Here is a 14,205-nt window from a genome sequence, read left to right on the forward strand (position 1 = left end):
TCTCATGATTTAGAACCTATGTGCATGCATTACCTTATACACATACACACAATTATAATCGATAGGGTGCTCAACAGGGGCTATCAAGAAAGGGCTTGTACATACTATATTCATTTACTCTTTTCTTTAGAAGAACATTTGCAATAAGAGAGAGAAACATTTTTTCATAAAGAGAACTTGGTGTAAGAAGCATAGTCATAGCTATTTACCTCTATACTCCTCGATACTTCCAACGTCAATATAGGTCATATTCCAATAAATAGCATAAGCTTGTTAATACTCATACAATATTCTTTAGCCCTCCCTTTAAAAGAGAAAGTCACGATACTACAATCTAACGTCTCTTCTATACTTAGCATTAACCCAAATGACTACTCCTCACCTCAACTTACAAGAGAAATAACTTAAATATTAAGACATGCTAGCTGTCTATGAAAATGCTATTTTAAAAGCTTACATGAAAAGTAGTTAAGAATTCATAGGTTTCAAGCAAGGTCTCTTTGGTTCAAACTCACTTTAGGTTGTGGACATTAGGAGATAAAATCTGGAAATTCTGAATAATGGACTTTAAAATAGATTTAGGCATCTCAAGTAGGCTAAACAAGCTTAGGAAACATGCCCTTTAGTTCAACTTGTGGTCTCTCATTATAAAAATGTTAGCTTATCAATATTTTAGACTCTTGGGTTAGGTAGAATTTAACCAAACGAGAGACAACATAACTAAGCTATTTTTACATCAAGACATGACGTGACATGGACTTAGGAATACTTGGACAGCTTTATATATCATAATACATCATGCCCAAATAATCTCTTATATCTAAACTAACTAAGCTATAACCTATTCACATAAGCAATATTTTAATTAGTTTAGATAATACCTCCCATTAAAATTAAAGTAGCATAAGGTATAGCAAAGTTACTCATAAGCAAACTTTTAAACTTTTAAACACTCGAGTTCATGCTTTATCCACTTAATACCCCTTTAAAAGCAAAATTATAAATTATAGAACCAAGCAAAACCTCGAACCGAACCTCTCAACATTCTAAAAATAGATCACCAATAAATCTCAACACAAAACACATGGTACCAACATATATAAGTGAAAATCACACTAATCATCACCTATGATTAAACCAAGTTAAATGGAAACATAGCAAATTTCGAAATATAGGAAAACACATAGCGAAAACTACTTTAACATATTCGGTTTGGGCTTAAAACAGAGCACCCGTGTTTATTCACAAGATGGTAAATTAACAACACCAAACTATAAGCTAAAACAGCTTAGTGAGCTTCCAAAATTACACTAAAATCAAATGAGTCAAATTAGGATTTTTACCTTAAACTCTTAGTCCCTTCCAGAACAAGAAGTGGAGGACTAATTAGTGGTGTAGTCATGTAGATGAAGAGCAAGGATGATTGCATTGTGCTAAGCCCCAAAAACACCGAAACACCATAGGTAAGGTAAGTGATGAAAATCAGAAAATCAAAACCAATATGAAAATCTTACTAGGAAATAAACCAAAAGTCTATTACCTTCAAGATTTCACCATTTGGAAGATGAAATCAAGCTTTGGTTCCAAACTTTGATTCAAAACCAAAAATAGGTATGGAGGGAGTATACTCGTATGGCTTGGAGAGGATGAGAGAAAATATTTTTCTTCTTTTCTTGCTATGGAGTCGCAAGCTTGAGGGAGATAAAGGAGCTTGTTTTCTTGAATATGATAAGAAAGGAGAAGAAGAGAGGTGTTGGTGTCGGCTGGGCAGCTTGGAGAAGAAGATGAAATTTTTTTTCTTTCTTTTCCTAAGTGTAGCCGACAAGTTAAGGGGAACTAAGGGAATTAAATTGATTTTAACTTTTTCCCTTTTGTGTTGCTTTGACTGTAAGCTTGGAAGAGGGAAAAGGGCATTTTAGTCATTTTCCCCTCCTTCCAACACAAGGAAACAATTTGGATGGTGGAGATCCATCCACCTCAAAGTTACTTTTCACCTACCAATCTAATGGTAGGGAATGATTGGACCATTTTTTAAATGAATAAAATTAAAGAGTTTAAGGGAAAAGGTTTCAATGTCTTCAAAATCCTACCCTTAATTTATTTTAATAAATCATATTTTAAAATAAAGCATACTCATCTTAAAATAAAATAATTAAAAATAATAAAAATCTTTATTCATACTCGGGTATTACAACACCCCTAGTTATTCAAGAGGGAGCCTCCAATGCTTAAGTCATATCCTTTGTTCCTCTAATATCAGTGATATAGGAAAAGGTAGAAGAGATAGTTAGGTGGATGATCCTACTCTTTGGTTTAACTCCCACTTGCAATATATTTCCCAAAGCAACTACCTTTCCTTTCCCTAGGCGATCTGACATCTAGCCATGCTCTAACGGGGATATCATTTACTCCTCTTTTGGTCTTCCTAGCGTTCGAGGTCTGGAATAGGCATGTCCCTTGAGGGGGGCACTTCACCGTATTTAATTTGGTAACCCTCCCTGCCCCATGCCAGGGAGGAGCTTTACAACATTCAATGCAGTAACCCCTCCTGCACCATGCCAAGGAGAGGTGTACAATTCTGACTTGCCTTATGCCAGTCAAATTACTAGCTGTCTTGTAGGCTCAACTCTCCCCTTCCACACCCCGTCAGTTCACCTTAGTGTAGCTGGCCAAGCCTCCCTCATTTGGGTCGCCTGAAGCCTGCAATTGCTCCCATGGGCCCTTAGCCTGCTTAGTGTTGCCCATTTTTCCCCTGACAGTAGGGAAGCCTGCTTGTACTTCAGCACAGATAGAAAAGGTGGTGTTGGGATGAATCTTTGCTTAGAATTAAATAATATGTCCATGGCTATTTTGCACACCCCAACTACAATGGAAAATTCATCTCGGATGGCAGCATCATGGTTGAACTTTAAAACATGGGCGTGGTGGTGGTTGCCAAGGGGGGTGGATAGGGTTGGTAGCCTTTTGTTATAGGTACCATGGTAGGCTAAGCTTCTGTGATAGCTTGGTGACTTGGTGAGCTGTGACGCCCCCAGATTCTGCTTGGGATCGGACAGACATCTAAAACCTCGGGACATGTAACACAAGGTTACCTGCCTCCGTTCATGACAATTAAAAATGCAATGTTCCTAACATGCATCAGCATTATGCAATATTTACAGCAGATAATTTTTTTCTTTAGCAATACTATGCACCAAACTGAAAATATCTCAAATACTTAAAGCATACTCCATACAAAAGGACATACTAAACCTCTAAGATCATAACCCTAGTCCAAAATAGCTATGATCAAAAGAGTATTGGAGATGCAACTCCATAATACAAGTAGTAATTTAAGTTAACTACTATATTAATATTGACGTCGCACCGTCGCTCAGTCAACCGTGTCTAGTTGGTTGAATCTCAGTTGTCCTTCGGATCCTGTAACACGATCTACCATTCGAAATGAATGGTAGTTGGGACTATCACAGTGAGATTTAATTACAAATCTCAACAAGTTAACAGAAAACCTCAACACAGGTTAATGATGCATGCATGGCAGTAAAAACATGAATGCATAATCAAAGTCATAAGTAATCATAGCATTACTTGACATACAACATAACATAACTGACATAGCTTAAACTTAAGAGTGAAATAAACTTGACTTGCTTTTACTAAATTGGATTTAAACTGAGACATGACTTCACATGAACTTAGAATCTTGTTCTTTAACTGATTAAACTCAACTACTTGGGTGTTACATGGGTCCCCTAAAGCCATGTCCGATTAGCATATCAATACAGGTATCTGCACCAGCTCTGAGTGCGTTGTATGTGCCACATTCACTATGGTCCCCATACCTCATGTGCCACACACACTATGGACCCCACGAGAACTTAAATGTGGCTCCATTGGCACTAGTGCCTAGTGTACTCCTGTGACCAGCTAGTTAGGCCCCACCCGCTACCTGTTGACAGTATTTCGTCAACTCATAAAATTTCATACCTATTTAGACACTCCAGTGTGAACAAAGGAGTTTCACTAGGATATTACCCCCTCTTAGCACTTAGGGTCGTGATTGACATAAATAACTTGACATGATTGTTTTCAAAATACACAAATTGTATTTGAGATGAAACGTGACTGGAATACGAAAGGCAGAAGCCCTGACGTAACACAACATAACTTGAACATAACTCAAAAGATATGACTTACTTGAGATAGAAGCATTTTGTAACATGTCATAACATATAACAGACAATATACTTAACATGGCATAATATGTAACAGACAACATACTTAACATGGCATAACCTATAATAGAAAACATACTTTTAACATGACATGCTTGCAATAGTGAATATTACATGACATGGCATACATGTAACATATGACATACTTAACAAGATGTACTCGTAATGTATAGTAAAACGTGACAGAATATCTTGCATAACAGATGAACTTAATCACTAACAATTAAAAATATGAAAAAATATTAACTTAGAGTAAAATTACCATTTTACCCTCTAAATGTAGGAAAATGATCATTTTACCTCTAATTTAAAGATTTTGTATCCTAACTCCAAAAATACCAAAATTTACATACCTTATGTAAATTTGTCCTAAACTCAAATATCAAATCAGAAAAATTTAAAACTAAACACAACCATGAAAACTCTATAGGGGCCGAAACATGCATAGGCTTTTTCCCTTGATTTTTGTTGCAATTCTCCCAATCTCAAAACTCATGATCAAACCAACTTTTTGCAACAACGATCTTCATATCCTATGTTTAAAAGCATATTTAAACATCCATTAAAATAAATGCTAATCATCACCACCAAACATTTAGAAAAAAGATCCAAACTTTTTAACCAAAAACAAACCCTTGAATCACAAGTTTTAACCTTATTCAAAACATCTCTAAGAATTCGAAAAAAATTAAATCTTACTCCTAACATATTCATAACATCATCCTGAGATCAATCATGTTTTAAATCATCAAACAAAAGTCATCAAAAATCACAAAACAACACTTGGAGTTTTCGGTTCTACACTTAGGCCAAAAACATAAACTTTTCCTTAACTAGCTTTGATCAATCTCTTGCTCCATGGCTTAAAAAGATGAGATCTTCAAACTAAAATATCACATGGTTTAAAACATGTGTCCTAAAGAGGATCCAACCATCAAACTTAAAATCACATGGATAAAAATTAATAAAACATGGATCTAACCCAAAAACATCAAATTTTAGGTCTAACCGAAATCCTCTTGAATAGAAAAATCATATCTTTGAAACTAATATTAAATATATTCAAACAAACATTCTAAAATGCATATAAGAGGCTTATGATCATGAAATAAAAATATAAAGCCATTGGAGTAAGCTTAAACCACGAAATATTCAAACTTTCTCAAAATAGAAATTGTTTTTCCACTTTTAGTTTCTAAGTTTCTATATCTAAGAAAATATTTCATCAAAAGCTTTATTCATGCAACAAATCCTCAATGAAAATTCATAAACATTTTTTAAAAACACTCCATTACATTTTCAGACCAAGATATGTCCATTACCTTGGTCAAAAACTCCAAAATATAACACATTCTCTAGTTTAACGCCCAGAATGACCTTTCCATAGTTAAAAAAACTTTTGACAAACCAAGTGACCCCTAAATGAACTAAATAAGATATCCACAAAAACTACACTGAAATTTGAACAACTTTCATGAAATAGTCATTGCAAGGAAATACTTAAAAAGGGTCGAAAAGTGCCACACAAAAAGACTCAGAAAGCTGCCTAAGAGACCTCTTTTGGGTTAACTGTAACAGCCCGCTAGAAATTCATTGGTAGAATTTCTATTGACTTTAGGAATCTTGTGACAACCCCATAAGTTTTTACGAATCGACCAATCACACAGCTTTTAGTCTGTCAACATGGTCAGTGTTATCATTCATCATGGTGCTAGAAATATGAGTTTAATTATTTGAGGTAGTTAGAAGTGTCAGAATGCGTTATGGTCTGTGCCATTAGCCTTAGGGCAGGTTTGGGGCCAAAACCAAAACACAAAATTCTCATCTCATCTCATCTCATCATTACACCTTTTTCAAATCTCCATACAAAATATAATAAACAATTCAATTTTTTCAAATCCCAATACACATTTTTCAAATCTCAAAACAATAATAATATTAAAACTTAATATTTTAAACTTCAAAACAAAACACAAAATTCTCATCTCACCTCCCAAACCTACCCTTAGTGGATTATTTAGGATTTTATGGCGCAATAGCCTATTTTCATAATTTCGGACGAAACGTCTGTTGAAAATTGTGAAAATTATTTTTAGGAGCACTTCGGGGTTGAATTTCGTTAAACGATTTTCACTATAGGTTAATATAAATATTTAGAATTTTTTAGTACTAAGTTTATTATGTATTTTTTTTTGAGTGAATAGTAACCTTGATAAGCGCACCCAGTGCAGTGTTTTCAAAATCATAGTGTGAAATGTCCAAATTAGGTTGGAAGAGTTTATTTGGACACTTGGCAAGATGTTAGCCACATATAGTGAATAGTATTAGACACTTGGTACCATGAGGAACCATTAGATGAATTTGTGAAGGAAGTCAATGTGTGAGATCATGCCACCTAAGCAAAGCTCTATTTCATCTGATTAACTAAATTGTGCCAGACCAAAGAGGGTTTCAACCCTAGCAAAACCTAAATGGTTGGAATCCAATTGAAACCCCAAAAGCTTGATTGAAACCAAAACCCTAAACCGTTTTCTCAAACCCTAAAGTTGGCCTCCAAACCTTTTTTAATCCGATTTCTAGCATTGTGTTTAATCACTTGATTAAATCACTTCCACATGCTATTAATTAATCAAATCCTTGTTATGACATCATTATCCAACATTTTAAACCTTGGAAATTTGATTGGGCCAAGAAAAATTGGTTTTGGGCTTAATAGCATCTCAAACCCTAACCAAACCCCCTTTAAACCCCAAATTGAAGCCCACTTGGGGGGGCCCACGAAATTGGCCACCTTGGCAAAGCTTCTTGGAGAAGTTTCCTCCCCCACATGGCAGACCATCCACTATCATTGGTTGCACCCAATAGTGCCTTGATGTGAAGGAGAAATCCACTCCATCAACCTCCATCTTTCACAGCTGCTGCAGGCAGTCTTTGCCCCTCACTATTCTTCACTTTATGTCACATAGCCACCTCCAATCAAGGGTCATTCCAGCCCACAACTTCCCCCTCCAGGAGTCTATAGTCGTGCAAGGCACTTTTCATTCCATTTTATCACTTCTTTTTCCCCGTTCTTAGAGAGAAACCCAAAAGAGCTCTCTCGGGCAGATTTCTGGGACATTTTGCGTGGCCATGTTAGACCCTTTTTAAGTATTTTCCCAAGATGATTCATTCACATAAGTTGTTCATCTTTGATTCTAGTTTCCGTGGATATCTTATTAGTCTCATTCCATGCTTATTTGATCGGTCAAAAGTATTTTTAACTGAGCGTGAAACTGGAGAGTATGTTATGTTTTGGAAGTTTTGACCAAGCTAATGGACATATCTTGGTCCGAAAATTTTATGGAGTGTTGTTAACATATGTTTATGAATGTTCATTGAGATTTTGTTGCATGAATAAAGCTTTTGATGATGGATTTTCTTAGAGTTAGAAACTTGAAAACTGGAAGTGAAAAAACAGTTTCTGTTTTGTGAAAGTTTGAATATTTCGTGGTTTAATCTTATTCCAAAGGCTTTGATATTTTTATATGATGATCCTAAGCCTTTTATATACATGTTAGGATGTTATTTCGAAGATATTTAGTATTAGTTTTAAAGATATGATTTTCTATGCAAGATGATTTTGGTTAGGCCTAAAATTTGATGTTTTTGAGTTAGATCCATGTTTTATTAAATTTTAGCCATGTGATTTTAAGTTTGATGGTTGGATCTTCTTTAGGACACATTTTAAACCTTGTGATGTGTTAGTTTGAAGATCACATGTCTTTAAGCCATGGATCAAGAGATTGATCAAAGTTAGTTGGGAAAAACAGTTTATGTTTTGGACTAAGTTTAAAACCCAAAACTCCAAGTGTTGTTTTGTGATTTTTGGTGAGTTTGGTTTGATGATTTAAAGCATGTTTGATCTTAGGATGATGTTATGAATATGTTAGAAGTAAGATTTGATTTTTTGGAATTCTTGGAGATGTTTTTATTAATGTCAAAACTTGTGATTTAAGGTTTACTTTTTGTTAAAAAGTTTGGGTCTTTTTACAAAAAGTTTGGTATTGATAATTAGCTTCTTCTTGATGGATATTTTTTTAAGTGTGTTTTAAACTTAGGATAGGAAGATCTTTGTTACAAGATTTTGGTTTATTCATGAGCTTTGAAACTTGAAAGAATTGCAACCAAAATCAAGACAAATGACCTATGTAGATTTCGGCCATAGTGAGTTTTTCATAGTTGTGATTGGTTTTAAATTTTTCTGAGTTGATATTTGAGCTTGGGACAAAATTTACATGAGGAATGTAAATTTTGATAATTTTTGGAATTAGGATGTCAAATCCTTAAGTTAGGAGTAAAATGGTCATTTGCCCACATGTCGAGGGTAAAATGGTAATTTTATTCTAAGTTGTCTCTTTTCACATTTCTAATTGTTAGTAATTAATTTCTAACTTTTAGAATACCCTCTTACAGTTCCTCGTGTTTCGCGCTTTATTTTAGTAGAACATGTCGATCGAGGTAAGTTAGCTTTTAACTTACTATCAGTTTAATGTGTATGAGTGATAAGTAAGGGAACTAAAGAGTATGTATGCATGTTATCATATGTGCCATGCCAAGTCAATACATATTTATCTATTACACAAAATTTATTCTGTCATGAATTATTCATCTGATATTATGTCATGTATTGCTATACATTGCAAGTATGTCATGTAAGTATGCCATATATTACATGTATTTCATGTCACGTATTATTCACTGTCACATGTTACGCCATGTTAAGAAATGTTGTCTGTTATATGGTATGCTATGTTATGAAATGTTGCATGTTACATGTATGCCATGTTATGAAATGTTATCTGTTACATTTATGTCTCAAAGTATGTCATGTCTGTCGTTTTACATTCATGTCACGTTATGCTAAGTCAGGACTTCTGTCTTTTATGTCACGTTCATGTTACGTCACGTTATGAAATGTAATGTATGCAGTTAAGTCATCATGTCAATCACGACCCTAAGCGCTAGGATAGGGTAATATCCTAGTGGAACTCCTATGTTCATGCTGGAGTGTCTAAATAGGTGTGAAATTTCCTGGGTTGACGAAGTACAGTCAACAGGTTGCGAATGGGGCCTAATTAGCTGGTCACCGGAGCGTGCCAGGTACTAACGTCGATGGTGCCACACATTATGTTACGTGTGTCCACAGCAAGTGTGGCACAAACAAATAAGTCATAGGGCCACAACAACTGTGGAGCATGAAGTATGGGGCCACAACAACTGTGGAGTACGTATTAATGCACTCATAGCTGGTATAGACACTTGTGATGTGATGCAGTAATCGGCAGGGACACACGGCTCAAGGGGACCTGTGTAGCACCCATATGGTCACTTTATGATTAAGTCTATTGAATAAGATTCCAAGTTCATGCATTTCACGTTCAAGTCATGTGTCACGTTATGTTATATTCAAGTTTACGTTCACGCAATCATGGTAATCCCATGAGACAAGAATATGTTTCAAGTTCATGTTATGTTATGTTCACGTTTACGTTATGTTCTAAGTTCACATTTATGTTATGTCATGCTCAAGTTCATGTTCAAATTATGCATGTTCACGTTCATGTTATATTTCAAATCCATGTTATATTTCAAGTTCACGTTCATGCTATGTTTCAAGTCCATGTTATGTTTCAAGTCACGTTCATACTAAACTTCAGTTTCAGTTTAAGTTATGCCAGTTATGTTATGTTGTATGTCAAGTTATGCTATGATTACGTATGATTTGATTATACATTCATGTTTTTACTGCCATGCATACATCATTAACCTGTGTGGAAGTTTTCTGTTAACTTGCTGAGATTTGTAATCAAATCTCACTGTGGTAGTCCCAACTATCATTCCCCCCGAATGGTAGATTTTGTTATAAGATCTGAAGGAGAACCGGGAATCAACCAACTGGAAACGGTCGACTAAGCGACGGTGCGATGTAGATGGTAGTACAGTAGCTACCTCAGATTACTACTTGTATTTGTGGAGTTCAATCTCCAGCACTCTTTTGATCACAACCATATGGACTATTATTGTGATCTTAGTTGTTTAGTATGTCGTTAAGTATGAAGTATATTTTAAGTATTTGGGATATTTCAGTTTGGTGCATAGTATTGCTAAAACAGAAAAACAAAAATTTATTATCCGTTGCGAATATTGCATAATGCTAGATGCATGTTAGAAACATTGCATCTTATATGTCATGAACGGGGGCAAGTAACCTTGTGTTGCATGTCCCGACGCTTCAGATGTCCGTGCGATCCCAAGCGGAATCTAGGGGCGTCACATTAACGGAGTGAATAAGTGATAAAATGAAGTGAAGTGTGTTTTGCACGACTTTAGACTTCTGGAGGGGGGAGGTATGGGCTTGAATGACCTTTGATTGGAGGTGCATATGTCACATAAAGTGAAAAATAAAGAGGGCAAGGACTGCCTGTTGCTGCCATGAGGTATGGAGGGTGATGAGGTGGATTTCCCTTCTCCCATCAAGGCACTATTGGGTGTAGCCAAGGGTAGTGGATAGACTATCATGTAGGGGAGGAAACTTCTTCAAGAAGTTTTGCCAAGGTGGCCAAATTCGTGGGCATTGGTGGGCCTCAACCAACTGGGTTTCAATTTGGGGTTTAGAGAGGGTTTGGTTTGGATTTAGGATGCTATCAAACCCAAAACGAATTTTTCTTGACCCAATCAAAATTCCAAACTTTAAAGGGTGGATAATTATGTCATAACATGAATATGAGGAATTAATAGCATATGGAAGTCATTTAATCAAGTGATTAAACACAATGCTAGAAATTGGATCAAATAGAGTTTGGAGGCCAACTTTAGGGTTGGGGAAACCGTTTAGGATTTCAGTTTTAACCAAACTTTTAGGGTTTCAATTGGATTACAATCATTTAGGGTTTCACCTAGTGAAACCCTATTTGGTCTAGCACAAATTGGTTGATCAGATGAAAAAAGAATAGGGTTTCGCTTAGGTGGCATGATCTCACACTTTGATTCCTTCATGATCCAACTCATGGTTCTTCTTTGTGCCAAGTGTTCAATACTATTCATCAAGTTGACTAAGATCATGCCAAGTGTCCAAATAAAACTTCTTTAACTTAATTTAGACATTCCACATTATGATTTTGAAAACACTGCGCTAGATGCTACTATATAGATTACTATTCACTCTGAGAAAGTGAAACATAAACTTTGTACTGTAAAATCCTTAATATTCATACAAACCTAACTATGAAATTCGTTTATTGAAATTCAATCCCGAAGCATCTCGAAATAAGCAAAACGCGTTTTCGAACAACCGTTTCGTTCGAAAACTGAAAATGAAATTATTGCACCATAAAATCTTAAATAATCAACCAAGTCTAATGGCGTAGACTATATCTCAGTCTGAAACTTCTAACTTCATCAAATAAATAAAATCACACTTCTGGCACCATAGTGAGTGATAACTTTGGCTATGCTGATAGACTAAAACCTACGCGATTGGTCAAATCATGAAAACTTACGATGTTTCCATGAGGTTCCTAAAACCTATAGAAATTCCACCAATGAATTTTTAGCGGACTATTACATAAGCTTTTTCCAATAGGTTTGGGATGTGTTTACCTTATTTATTGTGTAACATCTAGAGGCAAAGATCTGGAAGGGATGACTTATACTAGTTGAAAATGTTATGGAAGAAGTTTGGAGTTACTATGGATTAGGTCTAGTTACTAATGGATGTTGACTCCTTGAACTTTTACACGAGGAACGGAGTGCCACAACCAGAAAATGTTTCAGCTTGAGAAGGAGAAAGAGAGGGGGGAGAATCAGACCTTCAAATGAGTGAGGGAGAGAGAGAGAGACGGGGGATAAGATTTCATTACTCAGAAGCACTTCTATTTTTATTTGCTAGAAACTATATATAGGGGGATTTTCTCCCCCACTAAGCCCAGGAAGCCTGTGGATGAAAGATAAGTAAGACCAAGAACCCAGCCTAGGGCAAATAGTCCTCAACCCGGCCCATGAGAAAAGTCTTCAGGATGCAACTTGCAAGAGGGATGGTGCTGCAGGGTATGAGACTTGTCGATCTGAAGGCCCCTCGAGTAGTGTCCAGCCCTCAAGCACCCGCATAGTAGGCGTAATAAGTGGGGAGCCTTTGATCAATTGTTAGGAAAGATATCAAAGGACCATCAAGAAAATAGTCAGAGAGAAGGAGGTCGGAGAACCATGCCTTAATGGCTCTACTACCCGGGCAACACTGCCTATTAATGATGCAGTCGCAGAGCCACGCCGCATTTATAGATTTTGACACAGAGAATAGTACGAAGGATGCGGACTTCATAGGGGCAAGCACAATCTATCCCCTTGGACTTATAGTATAAATAGTAGATCCCATGTACGAGGATATCTCTCTGATCTCTAGACTCCATTACTTATTTACAAACTTCCAAGAATATTTACTGACTTTGATATCAAAAGTTACCTGGCCCCAAGGCCACCCTCTCAAAGTTGCACTTCTCTCCATCTTTTGTAGGTCTATTTTCGAAGACTTGAGTTGTCAAAGTTTGGCCTAAAGGCATGCGAAACACGACATTAACAGTGGCGTCATCAGTGGGATCATAATAGATCTTGCATGTCTTTATCATGCGTGCGACAACCCGTTCCGAGCAACTCAGGAGAAACATGGAAGACGCCATGGAAGTAAGGTTGAGAACTATGGAGGAATGGGTAACAAAGTTAACTGGCAAAGTGCAAACACTTCGCAAGGAAAACGAGGAACTCAAAAAACCTCGGCAGGAGCAAGACAACAGAGCAGGACAACGGAGCAAGATCCAGCGATAGTGAACATGTGGGGTCTCAGAACATGCTAGCTGGACCGAATAAAGAAGAGGAGCAGAAGAACATGCAGGACGAGCTCCACAACCTCAAAGGAAAATATGAGGAGAAACGAAGAAGGTGGGTACATCGTTAACGGTGGACCAGTTGCTCACAAGCACTGGTCTACCGTATACAGAAGAGGTGATGGCAATGCCTTTACCAACAAAGTTTAGGGTCCCTGCTATGGATATATGACGGAGGAAGGGACCCTCTTGAGCACTTAGAAACTTTCAAGGCTTACATGACACTGCATGGCTTCCCAGGGGAAGTAGCATGTAGAGTGTTTCCACTGACCCTGAAGGGGTCGACACGTGTATGGTTTGGGTCACTGGCACCTGGACCTGTAGAAAACTTTGGTGAACTGGGCAGAATGTTTCTGGCCTAGTTCTTGTCTAGCCGAAGCAGGCAGCATCCAGCGGTGTACCTCCTCACCATTAAACAAACAGAGGATGAAAGCCTAAAGTCCTACCTATCTCGGTTCAACAAGGAGACCACCAATGACCAAGATGAGAAGATAACTTTGGAAGCGCTTCTGGGAGGAGTTTGGCCACGATCCCAGTTTATTGCCGAGCTGGCGAAAAGGAATCCCATGACATTGAGAGATTTCATGGACTAGGCCGACAACTTCATCAACACAAAAGACACTCTTCGAGCATTGACGGAGCCACAAAGGAAGGAAGTGGAGCATGCGAAGAAAAGGACGAAGGTCCCGATCAAGGCTAAGCCCCAAGAGAAACCAGAGAAGAGCTCCCAAGAAAAGCGACAAGAGGAAGTCCCAGCAAGGGGACCAGGACCACGGTACAACCAGCCCACATTCACCATTCGCGATGTCGACACCTACATCGCACAACGGGAAGACGATCGGGGAGTAGCTCGCCGCTATTGCACAATACTAAGGACCGCTTCTCCCAGCAAGGGAGGAGGGAGTATGTGGAGCAGGAGAGGCGACGCCGTTCCCCAACCTGAAGACTAGAGCAGGAAAGAAGGGGAAGGTTGAGAGAGAGGAGTTGGGATCTAGGCAACCGACACAGGCGAATGTCCTCAGCACCGGCCACAGGTATGGGAACCGCAGCCAGAT

This window comes from Juglans regia, chromosome 1, assembly GCF_001411555.2.
Source record: "Juglans regia cultivar Chandler chromosome 1, Walnut 2.0, whole genome shotgun sequence".
Taxonomy (NCBI): domain Eukaryota; kingdom Viridiplantae; phylum Streptophyta; class Magnoliopsida; order Fagales; family Juglandaceae; genus Juglans; species Juglans regia.